Consider the following 15,143-nt stretch of genomic DNA (forward strand, 5'->3'; position numbering starts at 1 on the left):
ACACAAGCCCAGAGGCTGGCATTATAGATTTTTTTTTTTAAATACAGCAAAGTAGAGAAGTATAGAGTGCAATAAAAAAGGCTTTAAATTTTGTTGAGACGGCCCTGGAAGAAAGGACTGATTTCATTTTCAAATCTCTGTTACCACTGGAACCAGATTGGTTGCTATGTGCAATGCAGACAGTTTTTGTGATACTATGATAAAGGTGGCTCATTGTCCCTTCAAGGGAACCCATGCCTGAAAAAATGCTGCTAAGCAACAACTGTTAGCACGTTACATGAATTAAAATATGCTGACTGTAGATAATGACACATATGGGAATTATAGCAATGTTCTTGTAAATGTCCAGTATTCAAAAACTGCAATCAATTTTCTTCTATCTAAGGATAGTCAGAGCAGAATGTCTCTTGTAGAACCCTGAGAGGAACGGAAAGTTCTCTATTTTTGTCAAATTGCTGCCAAAAGGTGTCCATATTCAAATTGGTTGCCCGTCTGCCAAATCGTAAACCAAATGAGTTAATATTATAGCCAACTTGAGCTTGCCTTGCTCGGCGACCGCTAAGATAATTGGTCAGCAGTTCTCCTACAAACTGCTTCGATTTTCTTGGTCTGATGGAACTGAGATCTGTGTCATACTGGGGATTTTGAAATTCCAGGTCTAAAGATCTTCTAACAACTTCGAAAAGCTCGCACATATCCAGTGACAGGTCCATGTCATTATCAAACACTGTGTTTACTGCAAGAGAAAGAAAATACATAATGATTTTCAATAAATACTCTGGAAAAATAATGGTTAAAGGCAACTGCATTTTAAAAATCTATATTATAAAAAACATAGTACATAGTGTTCTGTCCCACCTAAATGTATTTGATCTGTTTTTGTACTGAACTGCTTCAGGTTTGTATTGTTTAATGTATGCTGACATCTGGCTTGTTTATTCATCTTATTTGGTATCTCTCTCTGTCCTTCCCTCCTGTTTAATTCTAGTTATCTCAGTCCTATTTAGACCTTTCCTGTTTCTTCCATATTTCCTCAGTCAATGTTAGTTCTTTGCAGAAACAGGATTTAGCTAGGTCATTGTCTTTTTTACTATTCAAAAGACAGGAAAAACATCTTTTTGATGGGTTTACCCATACCTCCCAACTTTTTGAAATGGGAAGGAAGGACACCTATTAGCAAAAATATGTAGGCATAGGACACGCCCCTCCTGCTTTTAATTTTTTTATTTTTTACCTCTACTATTTCTTTATACTGGCTTTTGAAATTTATAAATGCAGCAATTTCAAAATTGAGTGAAAGGTTTATCACTAGGAAAAAGTGCATTTTATATACAACTATATAGTTTAGAATAAAATGAGGGACAAATGAGGAGGAAAGAGGAACAAAGGGACTTTGTTCCAAATCAGGGATAGTCACTCGAAATCAGCGACAGTTGGGAGCTATGGTTTACCTGCCTGTGGATCATGCTAAGTCAGCAGGTGACCTTGCTGTCCACACTGACTGGGTCTAGGGAAGTATGTCAATGCATAAAATGACATTTGCAACAGAACATGCATATAAATCACCAAAATAAGTGCTATATCCAGTTACACAGTATGACGTGAACAGTGTAATAAAAGGGAGTCTGTGTGACAGGTGGGGTGGCAGTGTGACAGGTGGGGGATCCTCGGTCTGAGGAAGGAGCACTTCTGCGCATGCTCCGAAATGCAATACCGCCCCTCCACGGCATCACGCTCATGCAGTCCATCAGTGAGGCATGCGTTCCACCGCTGCCTCGATCTGATTCAGTCCCTCCAATTGGTCCTCTCTGCAGTGGGGAACACCGTGGACCAGGAAGGAACCCCCAGCCACGAAGATATACACTTGCCTCCATGTGAGTTTATGTGTGTGTCATTGAATAAAGTTACTTCTGCTACACTGAGCTTCGCCTTTCTCCCTTTTTTAGCATTTCGATTGTCGTCGGGGAAGCTTTAAAATGTGCAACGTTGTGCAAGCTGGATAAAAGTGCCATTATGACATGTCTAACTTAAAGTGGTTCTAATGGCTGAATATTTTTAGAATCATAGAATGGATGATGGTAAAAAACCTTCAGTGTGCAGCTCCCCCTTAGTCCCCCCTAATACTTACCTAAGCCCGATCTCGGTCCAGCAATAGCATGATAGCCAGGGCTTTCCTTGGTCTCTCCCTCCTAATTGGTTAAGTCATTGGCTCCCATTTATGTCAATCACAGCCAGTAAGGATAGGGCAGGGGTGGGGCTGAGCCATGCTCTCTGTGTCTCATGGACACAGAGATCAAGCTCAGGAGTGAGCATGTTCAAGTGTCTCCATGGCAAGCAGCTTGCTATGGGGGCACTCTGCAGGAGAAAGGGGCCAAGAGAGCTCCCAGGGGACCCGAGAGGAGGAGGATCGGGGCTGCTCTGTGCAAAACCATTGCAGGACAGCATTGCATGTTTGTTATTTAAAGAAAAATTTCCTGTTCAAACACTTTAACTCTGTTGCTAAAACTAACCAAAATAGTGACCGATTACAACTTCACATATTGGGAATGTGGGCAAAATCAAGTGCATTCTTGATCCACAGCAAACGCACTGCACATTAGCAAACACATTGAGGCGCTATTGATTCTCAATGGCACCCCCACACATTGTACCCAAATTGCATTTTTATGCTTTCCAAACTCGGTGCGGCACGATTTAAAAGAAAGGGCTGGGGACTTCTTTTGCCATGTTTCTCACGGGTAAGGCAACATACTAAAATTAATGGCTGCCATACCACAATGTGTGCACATATCTAAACAGAGACCAACTAACCATCTAGGTTCCTGTGTAGGAACAAGTATAAAAAAAGTACTCTCCTGTGCTCTACAAATCCCAAGATTCAATGCACCTAGCAAAACTTGCTCCCGCCCAATTCCCCCTGTATCTGTTCTGACCACCTGTTAGTCTATTGGTAGACACAAAAAGGAGATTGAGCCCTGTTGCACACTGACTGTAACTTTGAAATCGTGCTACTTCACTTGAAGTAGCACCATTTCAAAGCCGCAGTTCAGTGCGATTTCAGGTTTGACTTTGCTGACATCTATGCAACTTTTTGTACAGATGGCTATGCAAGTCACACCTAAAATCACCAAAAATAGTGCAGGAATCGTTTTTCAAATTGGTGCTGCACTGCAAAGTCGGAGTTGAACCGATTTGAACAGTTCTATTGCCAACAACAGGGTGTGAATATGCAGCAGTGCATGACACTGGTGCATGACAAGTGTAAAGCAGGTCTTAGAGGCATTCACATGCTCATTATTCTACCTCAGCAGTGCTAATGAGAAGAATGATACACCAATGCCTTGCAGTAGTTTTGCTCTAATAGTCTTAAGGCTTAGAATAATTTTAACCACTTAAGGAACCGGAAGGTTTTCTGCCTTAATTACCAGGCCATTTTTTGCGATACGGCACTGCCTTACTTTAACTGAAAATATCGCAGTCGTGAGACGCCGTACCCAAATAAAATTGAAGTCTTTTTTTTTCTTACAAATAGAGCTTTCTTCTGGTGGTATTTGATTATTTATTTTTTGTGCTATAAACAAAAAAAAGAGCGACAATTCTGGAAAAAAAAATATTTATGCAATTATTATTATTTTTTTGTTATATTAGTAATGGCGGCAATCAGCGATTTTTAGCGGGACTGCAAGATTGTGGCGGACAGATTGGACACCTAACTGACACTTTTGACACTTTTGAGGGGACCAGTGACTCTACTACAGTAATCAGTGCTAAAAATATGCACTGTTACTGTACTAATGACAATGGCAGGGAAGGGGTTAACACCAGGGGCGATCAAAGGGTTAAGAGTGTTCCTAGGGAGTGCTTTATAACTGTGTGGGGGATGTACTCAATAGATGAACACAGAGACCTACATTTGTTCCTAAAAAGTAGGAACACAGAATCCCTGTGTTCATCTGTGACAGAACTAGGTGGATGGATTAGTGAACACTAACTTTCTTCATGCACATTGGGATCCATGGTGGTGTCTGTCACGAAATCTATTTGCTCCAATATTATATTTTGCACATTACCTTTTGGACATTATATGCTATATATTTTGCACAATTTATTTATGGACTTTTTTGAATTTTTTTATATTTATTCTAGATTATATCTATGAATTCATTTCACATGTATTAATTCACATGTTTTTATCATGCACTTTTTGAATTGAATAATTATGTTCATTTTTCACATTTTGCACTTTACAATCATGCTTATTAATTCTTTAGCGCTGCATTCTATTTTTGTATCATCTCCATATGCTATATATGGTGAAGAAAAGGTAAGGGAGGTTTTGTGATTTTAAATATACCCCTAGTTTTACTTATGTATAATTCAACATATATAGAGTATATAGGTTACAAAAAACACAAATTTATTAAAAACAGTTTAAAATCATACAGAAAATGAACACAACACAAAGACAAGTTCCTTATTGAGAGGACACAGATTGCTTGTCTTTGTGATGTATCTATTTTCTCAATGCTTTTACATTGTATTTAATAAAATTGTGTTTTTTTTTTAACCTATATGCTCTGTTAAATTATACATAAGTGACACTAGGGGTATAATTAAAGTCCCAACTTCTCCCTTACCTTTCCTTCAGCAGTAAGGCCCCATGCACACGGGGCGTTAGAAAAAACGTACGTCAAAGTTAGTTCTGACGCCGGAAAAAGCAGCTGTAAAAACGTGCTTTCAGTAGCTTTTTCCATTGGCGTTATTGCACGTTTTGCCACGTTGCTTTTAGCAGCGTTTTTTTTTCTTCCATTCAAAATCAATGGTTCCCTATGGGAGCCTATTGATTTGAATGGAGGTCGCACCGCAACACCGCAAGTCGGATCCGACTTGCGGGGCGACTTGCGCTGTGAGAATCTTGAGGGGGAACTCCACGCCAAAATGGGAAAAAAACGGCGTGGGGGTCCCCCCCAGGGTTCCAAACCAGGCCCTTCGGGTCTGTTATGGAATTTGAGGGTAGCCCCATGCCGAAAAAACGGCATGGGGTCCCCCCCAAAATCCATACCAAACCCTTATCCGAGCATGCAGCCCGGCAGGCCAGGAAAGGGGAGGGGACGAGCGAGCGGCCCCACCCCCCCTGGACCACACCAGGCCACATGCCCTCAACATGGGGGGGTGTTGGTGCTTTGGGGCAGGGGGAGCTCTGCACCCCCCACCTCAAAGCACCTTGCCCCCATGTTGATGAGGACAAGGGCCTCATCCCCACAACCCTGGCCGGTGGTTGTGGGGGTCTGCGGGCAGGGGGCTCATCGGAATCTGGAAGCCCCCTTTAACAAGGGGGCACCCCAGATCCCGGACCCCCTCCCTATGTGAATGGGTATGGGGTACACTGTACCCCTACCCATTCACCCCATAAAAGGCAGTGTATGGAAATAACGACAAGAGACGTTTTGGAAAGTTTATTAAAAATCTTCATCCGACTCTTCTTGTCTTCTCCTCTCCGGGGTCTTCTCCGGGGTCTTCTGCTCTTTTGCTGTCCGCCCTTCTTGTCTTCTCCTCTCCGGGGTCTTCTGCTCTTTTGCTGTCCCCCTCTTCTTGTGTTCTTGTCTCCGGGGTCTTCTGCTGTCCCCTCTTCTGCTGTCCTCTCTTTTCTTCTCCTCTCCGGTCTTCTGCTCTTTTGCTGTCGGCTGTCGGCTGTCTTCTTCCTCCGGTCCTCCTCCTCCGACGTCTCCGCTGATTATGCCTATCTCCGGTCTCTTCAGCTTATTATATAGCCATTAGGGGCGTGGCCCCGATGACGTCATCTGGAGACCCCGCCCCCTCATGTCACAGATGACGTCATCTGTGACATGAGGGGGCGGGGTCTCCAGATGACGTCATCGGGGCCACGCCCCTAATGGCTATATAATAAGCTGAAGAGACCGGAGATAGGCATAATCAGCGGAGACGTCGGAGGAGGAGGACCGGAGGAAGAAGACAGCCGACAGCCGACAGCAAAAGAGCAGAAGACCGGAGAGGAGAAGAAAAGAGAGGACAGCAGAAGAGGGGACAGCAGAAGACCCCGGAGACAAGAACACAAGAAGAGGGGGACAGCAAAAGAGCAGAAGACCCCGGAGAGGAGAAGACAAGAAGGGCGGACAGCAAAAGAGCAGAAGACCCCGGAGAGGAGAAGACAAGAAGGGCGGACAGCAAAAGAGCAGAAGACCCCGGAGAAGACCCCGGAGAGGAGAAGACAAGAAGAGTCGGATGAAGATTTTTAATAAACTTTCCAAAACGTCTCTTGTAGTTATTTCCATACACTGCCTTTTATGGGGTGAATGGGTAGGGGTACAGTGTACCCCATACCCATTCACATAGGGAGGGGGTCCGGGATCTGGGGTGCCCCCTTGTTAAAGGGGGCTTCCAGATTCCGATGAGCCCCCTGCCCGCAGACCCCCACAACCACCGGCCAGGGTTGTGGGGATGAGGCCCTTGTCCTCATCAACATGGGGGCAAGGTGCTTTGAGGTGGGGGGTGCAGAGCTCCCCCTGCCCCAAAGCACCAACACCCCCCCATGTTGAGGGCATGTGGCCTGGTGTGGTCCAGGGGGGGTGGGGCCGCTCGCTCGTCCCCTCCCCTTTCCTGGCCTGCCGGGCTGCATGCTCGGTTAAGGGTCTGGTATGGATTTTGGGGGGGACCCCATGCCGTTTTTTCGGCATGGGGCTACCCTCAAATTCCATAACAGACCCGAAGGGCCTGGTTTGGAACCCTGGGGGGGACCCCACGCCGTTTTTTTCCCATTTTGGTGTGGCGTTCCCCCTCAAGATTCCCACAGCGCAAGTCACCCCGCAAGTCGGATCCGACTTGCGGTGTTGCGGTGCGACCTCCATTCAAATCAATAGGATCCCATAGGGAACCATTGATTTTGAATGGAAGAAAAAAAAACGTATAACGTGGCTTAACGCACGTTAAGCAACGTTATAGCAAAGTTATTCAGCTTTTAGCAGCGTCAGGCATTTTTAACGCTGTAACGCTGGTCCTCAGAACGCGCAGGTGGTGGGTTCTTGTTGCAGCCTAAAAACGTCTAAGCCACTTACAGCTCAAAAACGTCTGAGTGTGCATGAGGCCATAGAATAACATGGAGGGGCGTTTTTAGGCTGCAAAAAGAAAACGCCTGACGCTGCTTACAGCGGCGTTAAAAACGTCCCGTGTGCATGGGGCCTTAAAAGGAATAATAGTGGTTAAAAAAAGCACTTGTGGGTTTAATTAATATTTTTTTTGTATACAGTAATTCACCTTTAGGGGAAATGACAGGGGGTGTGTCCTATGCCTACATACTTTTGCCAATAGGTGTCCCTCATTCCCATGTCAAAAATTGGGAGGTATGGTGACTGTTAGTGATGTCGCGAACATAAAATTTTATGTTCGCGAACGGCGAACGCGAACATCGGCAAATGTTCGCGAACCAGGCGAACCGCCATAGACTTCAATAGGCAGGCGAATTTTAACCGGTTGCCGACCGCCGCATGACTATATACTGCGGCGGTCAGCCCCGGCCAGGCAGAGTGACGTATGGATACGTCACTCGCCTGTCACTGACTTGAGAGCCAATTTCGGGCGGGCTAGCGCCCGCCGAGGCGCGCGCCCGCCGCGGCTCGTTCACTGACAAGTCAGTGCGTGTGACCGGGGGACCCGATGTCGCCGCTCACACTACGATCGCTCCGGTGAAGGGAGAAAGGCGGAGCGGCTTATGTAAACAAGCCGCCCGTCATTCTCCCTGGTGTAAAAATGAAGATCAGACGGTTCTACTATGTAGGACCAATGATCTTTGTTTTTACACCAATAGCAATGTCCCTATACAGTTAGAATCACGCCCCTAGGACACACTTAACCCCTCCCTGTCCAATAAAGTTAACCCCTTCCCTGCCAGTGTCATTTTTGCAGTAACAGTGCATATGTATAGCACTGATTACTGCAGTAATGTCACTGGTAACCCCAAAAGTATCAAAAATGTCAGTCAAGGGTATGATCTGTCCGCCGCAATGTCGCAGTACCGAAAAAAAAAAAATCGCAGATCGCCGCCATTACGCGTTAAAAAAACCCACCAAAAATGACAAAAATCTTTCCCTTTGTTAGTAAACACGATAACTTTTGCGCATACCAATCATTGTTATTTGTTATTTTTGCAAAATTGACTCTCTTTTTTTGTTTATAGCGCATGATCAAAAAATCACACAGGTGATCAAATACCACCAAAAGAAAGCTCTGTTTGTGGAAAAAAAGGACGTCAAATTCGTTTAGGTACAGCGTTGCACGACCGCGCAATTGTCCGTTAAAGTCACGCAGTAAAAAATCGCAAAAACCCCCCTGGTCTTTTAGCAGCCAAATCCTCCGGGGCTTAAGTGGTTAAAACCCACAGGGACTCTTTCTGGCCACAATAGTGATGGAAAAGTTGTTTCAAGGGGACTAACACCTGGACTGTGGCATGCCGGAGGGGGATCCATGGCAAAACTCCCATGGAAAATTATGTAGTTGACGCAGAGTCGGGTTTTAATCCATAAAGGGAATAAATCACCTAACATTCCTAAATTGTTTGGAATAACGTGCTTTAAAACATCCAGTGTGTGTATACGATCAGGTATGATGTTGTATCGATCAGGTAGTGTAAGGGTTACGCCCGCTTCACAGTGACAGACCAAACTCCCCGTTTAACGCACCGCAAACAACCGCAAACAGACCAGAACCGCCCAAAAATGGGACAGGAACTGGGCTTTAAGGGTTAGGGTTAGGTTTAGTGTTAGGGGCTAGGGTTAGGGTTACGGTGAGATACTTAGGGTTAGAGTTAGTAACCCTACCCCTACACCTCTAACCCTAACAGTCTAACCCTAAGCACTAAAAATAACCCTAACCCTAGCCCTAGCCCTAACCCTAGCCCTATCCCTAATTCTATTTTTTTTTTTCTGGTTCTGGACATGCTACAGAGCTGAAACTTGACAGGTACACTTTTTAGACCCCCAGACACTGAATCACACAAAAAAAAAGTTCTTAAAAATTGTCATTTTTTTGATAGAGAGCCAATTATTGGAAAAATAAAAAAAAATAAAAATAAAAAAAAGTAAAACATTTCTTTGGATTTAGCGTCTGGGGGGGTCTAAAAAGTGTACCTGTGAAGTTTCAGCTCTGTAGCAGGTCCGGAACCAGAAACAAATTACGAATTAGGGTTAGGGCTAGGGTTAGGGTTAGGGTTAGGGTTAGGGCTAGGGCTAGGGTTAGGGTTATTTTTATGGCTAGGCTTAGAGGGTTAGGGTTAAGGTTAGAGGGTTAGGGTTATGGTTAGAGGGTTAGGGTTAGGTTTAGTGTTAGGGGATAAGGTTAGGGTTACGGTGAGATACTTAGGGTTAGAGTTAGTAGCCCTACCCCTACCCCTCTAACCCTAACCCTCTAATCCTAAGCACTAAAAATAACCCTAACCTTAGCCCTGACCCTAACCCTAGCCCTAACCCTAATTCTAATTTTTTTTCTGGTTCTGGACACTTTTTAGACCCCCCAGACACTAAATCGCACACAAAAAAAGTTCTTAAAAATTGTCCTTTTTGATAGAGAGCCAATTATTGGAAACATTTTAAAAAAATAAAAATAAAAAATTTCTTTAGATTTATTGTCTGGGGGGTCTAAAAAGTGTACCTGTGAAGTTTCAGCTCTGTAACATGTCCAGAACCAGAAAAAAAATAGAATTAGGGTTAGGGCTAGGGTTAGGGTTAGGGTCAGGGCTAAGGTTAGGGTTATTTTTAGTGCTTAGTACCTAAAAGTGTACCTGTGAAGTTTCAGCTCTGTAGCATGTCCAGAACCAGAAAAAAAAGATAATTTTTCAGTAGAGCAGGGATGGTGGGAACCCCTTTTACACCTATATGATCTTTTTTTTCTGGTTCTGGACATGCTACAGAGCTGAAACTTCACAGGTACGCCTTTTAGACCCCCCCCAGACACTAATGCAAAAAAAGTCATGCCACCGTATATATCAGTGGTGGGTGGGCAGTGGCACTGCAGTGGGCACAGTACACTCTGTGGACCTGACAGTCACTGGCAGCCCAGGCAACTGCAATAATAAAAAATATTTTTTTCAATTTGCAACAAGATGCTGTGCCACCGTATATATATCAGTATATATATCAGTACACTCTGTGGACCTGACACAGCACTCACTGCAATTATGACAGAGGAAAAAAAAATATTTTTTAAAATGCAAGGTACTGTGCCTGTGCCACCCGAAATGAGTGTGGTGTGCACACAATACAGTCTGTGGTGGGTTTGTGGCCTCTCACACACAGCGGGCAGGCAACTGCAGTGCACAATATATATATATATATATATATATATATATATATATATATATATATATATATATATATATATATATATATAAAAAAAATACTCAAATATCAGCCCTAAAATGGGCTTTTGGGGACAATAGATATATATATATATATATATATTGTGACAGGAAGTCAGGTAAATCTGTGAATGTAGTCACAGACAGGAGCTACACTTCCACCTGGGTTAGACAAATCACCAATTACTATAGGGTGTCAGCTGCAGAGGTAGTCAGAACTGTCTAAGGAAGTTGAAAGGCCTTCAGCTGTTCGGAATGAGGAAGTTAAGGCCTCTTTAATTTGTCCAAAGGAAGTCCTATTGCTTGCTGCTAGAGATGTATAGAACTGTTCGCCGGCGAACAGTTCCCGGCGAACTTAGCATGTTCGCGTTCGCCGCTGCCGGCGAACATATGCGATGTTCGGTCCGCCCCCCATAAGACATCATTGAGGCAAACTTTGACCCTGAACTTTACAGTCAGCAGACACATTTCCAGCCAATCAGCGTACCTCCATCCCACACCCTCCCACCTCCTATAAATAAGCAAGGGCAGCATCCATCTTAGATCATTCTGAAGCAGTGTGTGTAGTGAGAGTAGGGAGAGCTGCTGCTGCTGCTGCTGCTGTTAAGCTAGGGACAGTTAGTCAGTGTTCCTGGTCTTGCAGTGTTCTTGGTCCACTACTGCTGTAATATCAGCACCCCAAAAAGCCCTTCTAAGGGCTGGTATTTGTGTTTTTTTTTTTTTTATATATATATATATTATATATACCTAGCGTCCCCAAAAGCCCTTTTAAGGGCTGGTAATTGAGGATTTTTTTATTTATATATATACACATATATATATATATATATATATATATATATATATATATATATATATATATATATATATATAGTGTCCCCAAAAGCCCTTTTAAGGGCTGGTAAGGTAATAGATTTTTTTCTTTATATATATATATATATATATATATATATATATATATATCTATTGTACACTGCAGTTGCCTGCCCGCTGTGTGTGAGAGGCCACAGACCTACCACAGACTGTACTGTGTGCACACCACACTCATTTCGGGTGGCACAGGCACAGTACCTGGCATTTTAAAAAATATTTTTTTTTCCTCTGTCATAATTGCAGTGAGTGCTGTGTCAGGTCCACAGAGTGCACTGTACCCACTGCAGTGCACTGCCCACCACTGATATATATACGTTGGCACAGCATCTTGTTGCAATAAATTGAAAAAAAAATATTTTTTATTATTGCAGTTGCCTGGGCTGCCAGTGACTGTCAGGTCCACAGAGTGTACTGTGCCCACTGCAGTGCCACTGTGTGCCCACCCACCACTGATATATAAGGTGGCACAGCAGCTTGCAAAGTAAAAAAAATATATATATTTTTTTAAATTGCAGTTGCCTGGGTGCCAGTGACTGCTGTCAGATCCACAGAGAGTGTACTGTGCCACTGCCCACCCACCACTGATATATAAGGTGGCACAGCAGCTTGCAAAGTAAAAAAAATATATATTTTTTTTTAAATTGCAGTTGCCTGGGTGCCAGTGACTGCTGTCAGGTCCACAGAGAGTGTACTGTGCCACTGCACACCCACCATTGATATATAAGGTGGCACAGCAGCTTGCAAAGTAAAAAAAAAATATATATATTTTTTAAATTGCAGTTGTCTGGGTGCCAGTGACTGCTGTCAGGTCCACAGAGAGTGTACTGTGCCACTGCCCACCCACCACTGATATATAAGGTGGCACAGCAGCTTGCAAAGTAAAAAAAAATATATATATTTTTTAAATTGCAGTTGCCTGGGTGCCAGTGACTGCTGTCAGGTCCACAGAGAGTGTACTGTGCCACTGCCCACCCACCACTGATATATAAGGTGGCACAGCAGCTTGCACTCATAGTACAACAGTAACAACACATTAAAAAAGAAAATGACAGGCAGAGGCAGGCCACCCCGCAAGGGCCGTCGTGGTCGTGGTGCTGTGATTTCCTTAGGCCCTAGAATAATGCCCAGTGTTCAGAGGCCACCACAGACCCTGAACTCAAAAAATTCTGAGGCCATAGTTGACTGGCTTACACAAGACACCCAATCGTCTACAGCTTCCGCTCGGAACCCTAATGCACCATCCTCCTCCAGCTCAGCTTCGGGCACCTCTCAATTTACCACTCGCCAGCCCGCCGGCACCACCACCAACACTAGCACCACAGCCGCTTCACTTGATCCGTCAGAGGAGTTATTTTCACATCAGTTTGAAGAAATAAGTGATGCGCAACTATTAGTGCCAGAGGATGTAGATAACGGGGATATGTCTCAGTCAGGCAGCATTATACACATGGACGTACATTGTGATGATGATGATGTTGTACCTGCTGCTGCTGCCTTTGCTGAGTTGTCAAGTGAAGCGGCTGATGATGACGATGTGTCTGTGGATGTCACCTGGGTGCCTGCTCGAAGAGCAGAAGAAGAGGGGGAAAGTTCAGATGGGGAGACAGAGAGGAGGAGGAGACGAGTTGGAAGCAGGGGGAGGAGGTCATCGCAAGGAGCTAGTGGCGCAGTCAGACAGCATGTAGATTCGGCACCCGGGGTCAGCCAGACAGCACGCCAATCAACGCAAGCTGTTGCCACCACCAGAATGCCGTCCTTGCAAAGCTCAGCAGTGTGGCATTTTTTTTGTGTGTCTGCCTCTGATATCAGCGATGCCATTTGTAACCTGTGCCAAAAGAAACTGAGTCGTGGGAAGTCCAACACCCACCTAGGTACAACTGCTTTGCGAAGGCACATGATCTCACATCACAAACGCCTATGGGATCAACACATGAGTAAAAGCAGCACACAAACAGAAAGCCACCATCCTCCTCCTGGTCCAGCATCTTCAGCCACGTCAACCACTGCTGTCCTCCATGCCCCCTATCAACAACCCGCCCCTCCGCCTCTCACCTTCAGCAGTTCCTGCTCGTCACCTGCCCACAGTCAGGTGTCTGTGAAGGAAATGTTTGAGCGTAAAAAGCCAATCTCGCAGAGTCACCCCCTTGCCCGGCGTCTGACAGCTGGCTTGTCGGAACTCTTAGCCCGCCAGCTTTTACCATACAAGCTGGTGGAGTCTGAGGCCTTCAAAAAATTTGTCGCTATTGGGACACCGCAGTGGAAGGTACCCGGCCGAAATTATTTTTCACAAAAGGCAATCCCCAACCTGTACTCTATTGTGGAAAAGGAAATCATGTCACGTCTGGCACACAGTGTTGGGGCAAGGGTCCATCTGACCACTGATAGCTGGTCTGCAAAGCACGGTCAGGGCAGGTATATAACGTACACTGCGCATTGGGTTAACCTGCTGGCGGCTGCCAAGCATGGAATGCGTGGCTCTGCTGCAGAGGAGTTGGTGACACCGCCACGACTTGCAGGCAGGCCTGCTGCCACCTCCTCTACTCCTCCTACTCCATCCTCTTTGCTAACCTCCTCGGCTGAGTCCTCTTCTGCTGTTGCGTCTTGCTCCACACCAACTGCACCCCCCCAGCTCCCCAGGGGCTATTCCACATGCCGGATACGACAGTGTCACGCTGTCTTGGGGTTGACTTGCCTGAAAGCAGAGAGTCACACCGGACCAGCACTACTGTCCGCCCTGAATGCACAGGTGGATCAGTGGCTGACCCCGCACCAACTGGAGATCGGCAAAGTGGTGTGTGACAACGGGAGCAATTTGTTGGCGGCATTGAATTTGGGCAAGTTGACACATGTGCCGTGCATGGCACATGTGTCGAATCTGATTGTGCAACGTTTTGTGCAGAAGTACCCAGGCTTACAGGACGTCCTCAAGCAGGCCAGGAAGGTGTGTGGCCATTTCAGGCGTTCCTACACGGCCATGGCGCACTTTGCAGATATTCAGCGGCGAAACAACATGCCAGTGAGGCGCTTGATTTGCGACAGCCCGACACGTTGGAATTCAACACTGCTAATGTTTGACCGCCTGCTCCAACAAGAAAAAGCGGTCAACGAGTATTTGTATGACCGGGGTGCTAGGACAGCCTCTGCGGAGCTGGGTATTTTTTTGCCACGCTACTGGACGCTCATGCGCAATGCCTGTAGGCTCATGTGTCCTTTTGAGGAGGTGACAAACCTAGTGAGTCGCACTGAAGGCACCATCAGCGACATCATCCCATATGTTTTTTTCCTGGAGTGTGCCCTGCGAAGAGTGCTGGATCAGGCCGTAGATGAGCGTGAAGAGGAAGAGGAAGAGTTGTGGTCACCATCACCACCACCAGAAACAGCCTTACCATCGATTGCTGGACCTGCGGCAACACTGGAAGAGGAGTGTGAGGAAGAGGAGTCAGAGGAGGAATGTGGCTTTGAGGAGGAGGAACACCAACCACAGCAGGCATCCCAGGGTGCTCGTTGTCACCTATCTGGTACCCGTGGTGTTGTACGTGGCTGGGGGGAAGAACACACCTTCAATGACATCAGTGAGGACGAGGAATTGGACATGAGTAGCTCGGCATCCAACCTTGTGCAAATGGGGTCTTTCATGCTGTCATGCCTGTTGAGAGACCCTCGTATAAAAAGGCTGAAGGAGAACAACCTGTACTGGGTGGCCACGCTACTAGACCCCCGGTATAAGCAGAAAGTCTGTGATATGTTACCCAATTACCGGCAGTCGCAAAGGATGCAGCAGCTACAAAATAAGTTAAAAACAATGCTTTACACAGCGTATAAGGGTGATGTCACAGCACAACGGGAATCCAACAGGGGAAGAGGTGAAAGTAATCCTCCTCCTACCACCACAACCACGCCGGCA

The 15,143-nt window shown here is 45.6% G+C and overlaps 1 long non-coding RNA gene across 1 annotated transcript in view; it reads right to left on the bottom strand.

The window, feature by feature from the left end:
- Positions 1-588: 588 nt before the first annotated feature.
- LOC309567710 overlaps positions 589-15,143 on the bottom strand; it is a 47,626-nt gene continuing 33,071 nt past the window's right edge. Inside the window, exon 3 of the long non-coding RNA XR_014225954.1 lies at positions 589-736. This is a non-coding gene — a long non-coding RNA (uncharacterized lncRNA). The remainder of the gene's footprint in view (positions 737-15,143) is intronic.

The sequence above is a fragment of the Pelophylax lessonae genome (assembly GCF_965119305.1).
Source record: "Pelophylax lessonae genome assembly, chromosome: 12".
NCBI classification, from domain to species: Eukaryota; Metazoa; Chordata; class Amphibia; order Anura; family Ranidae; genus Pelophylax; species Pelophylax lessonae.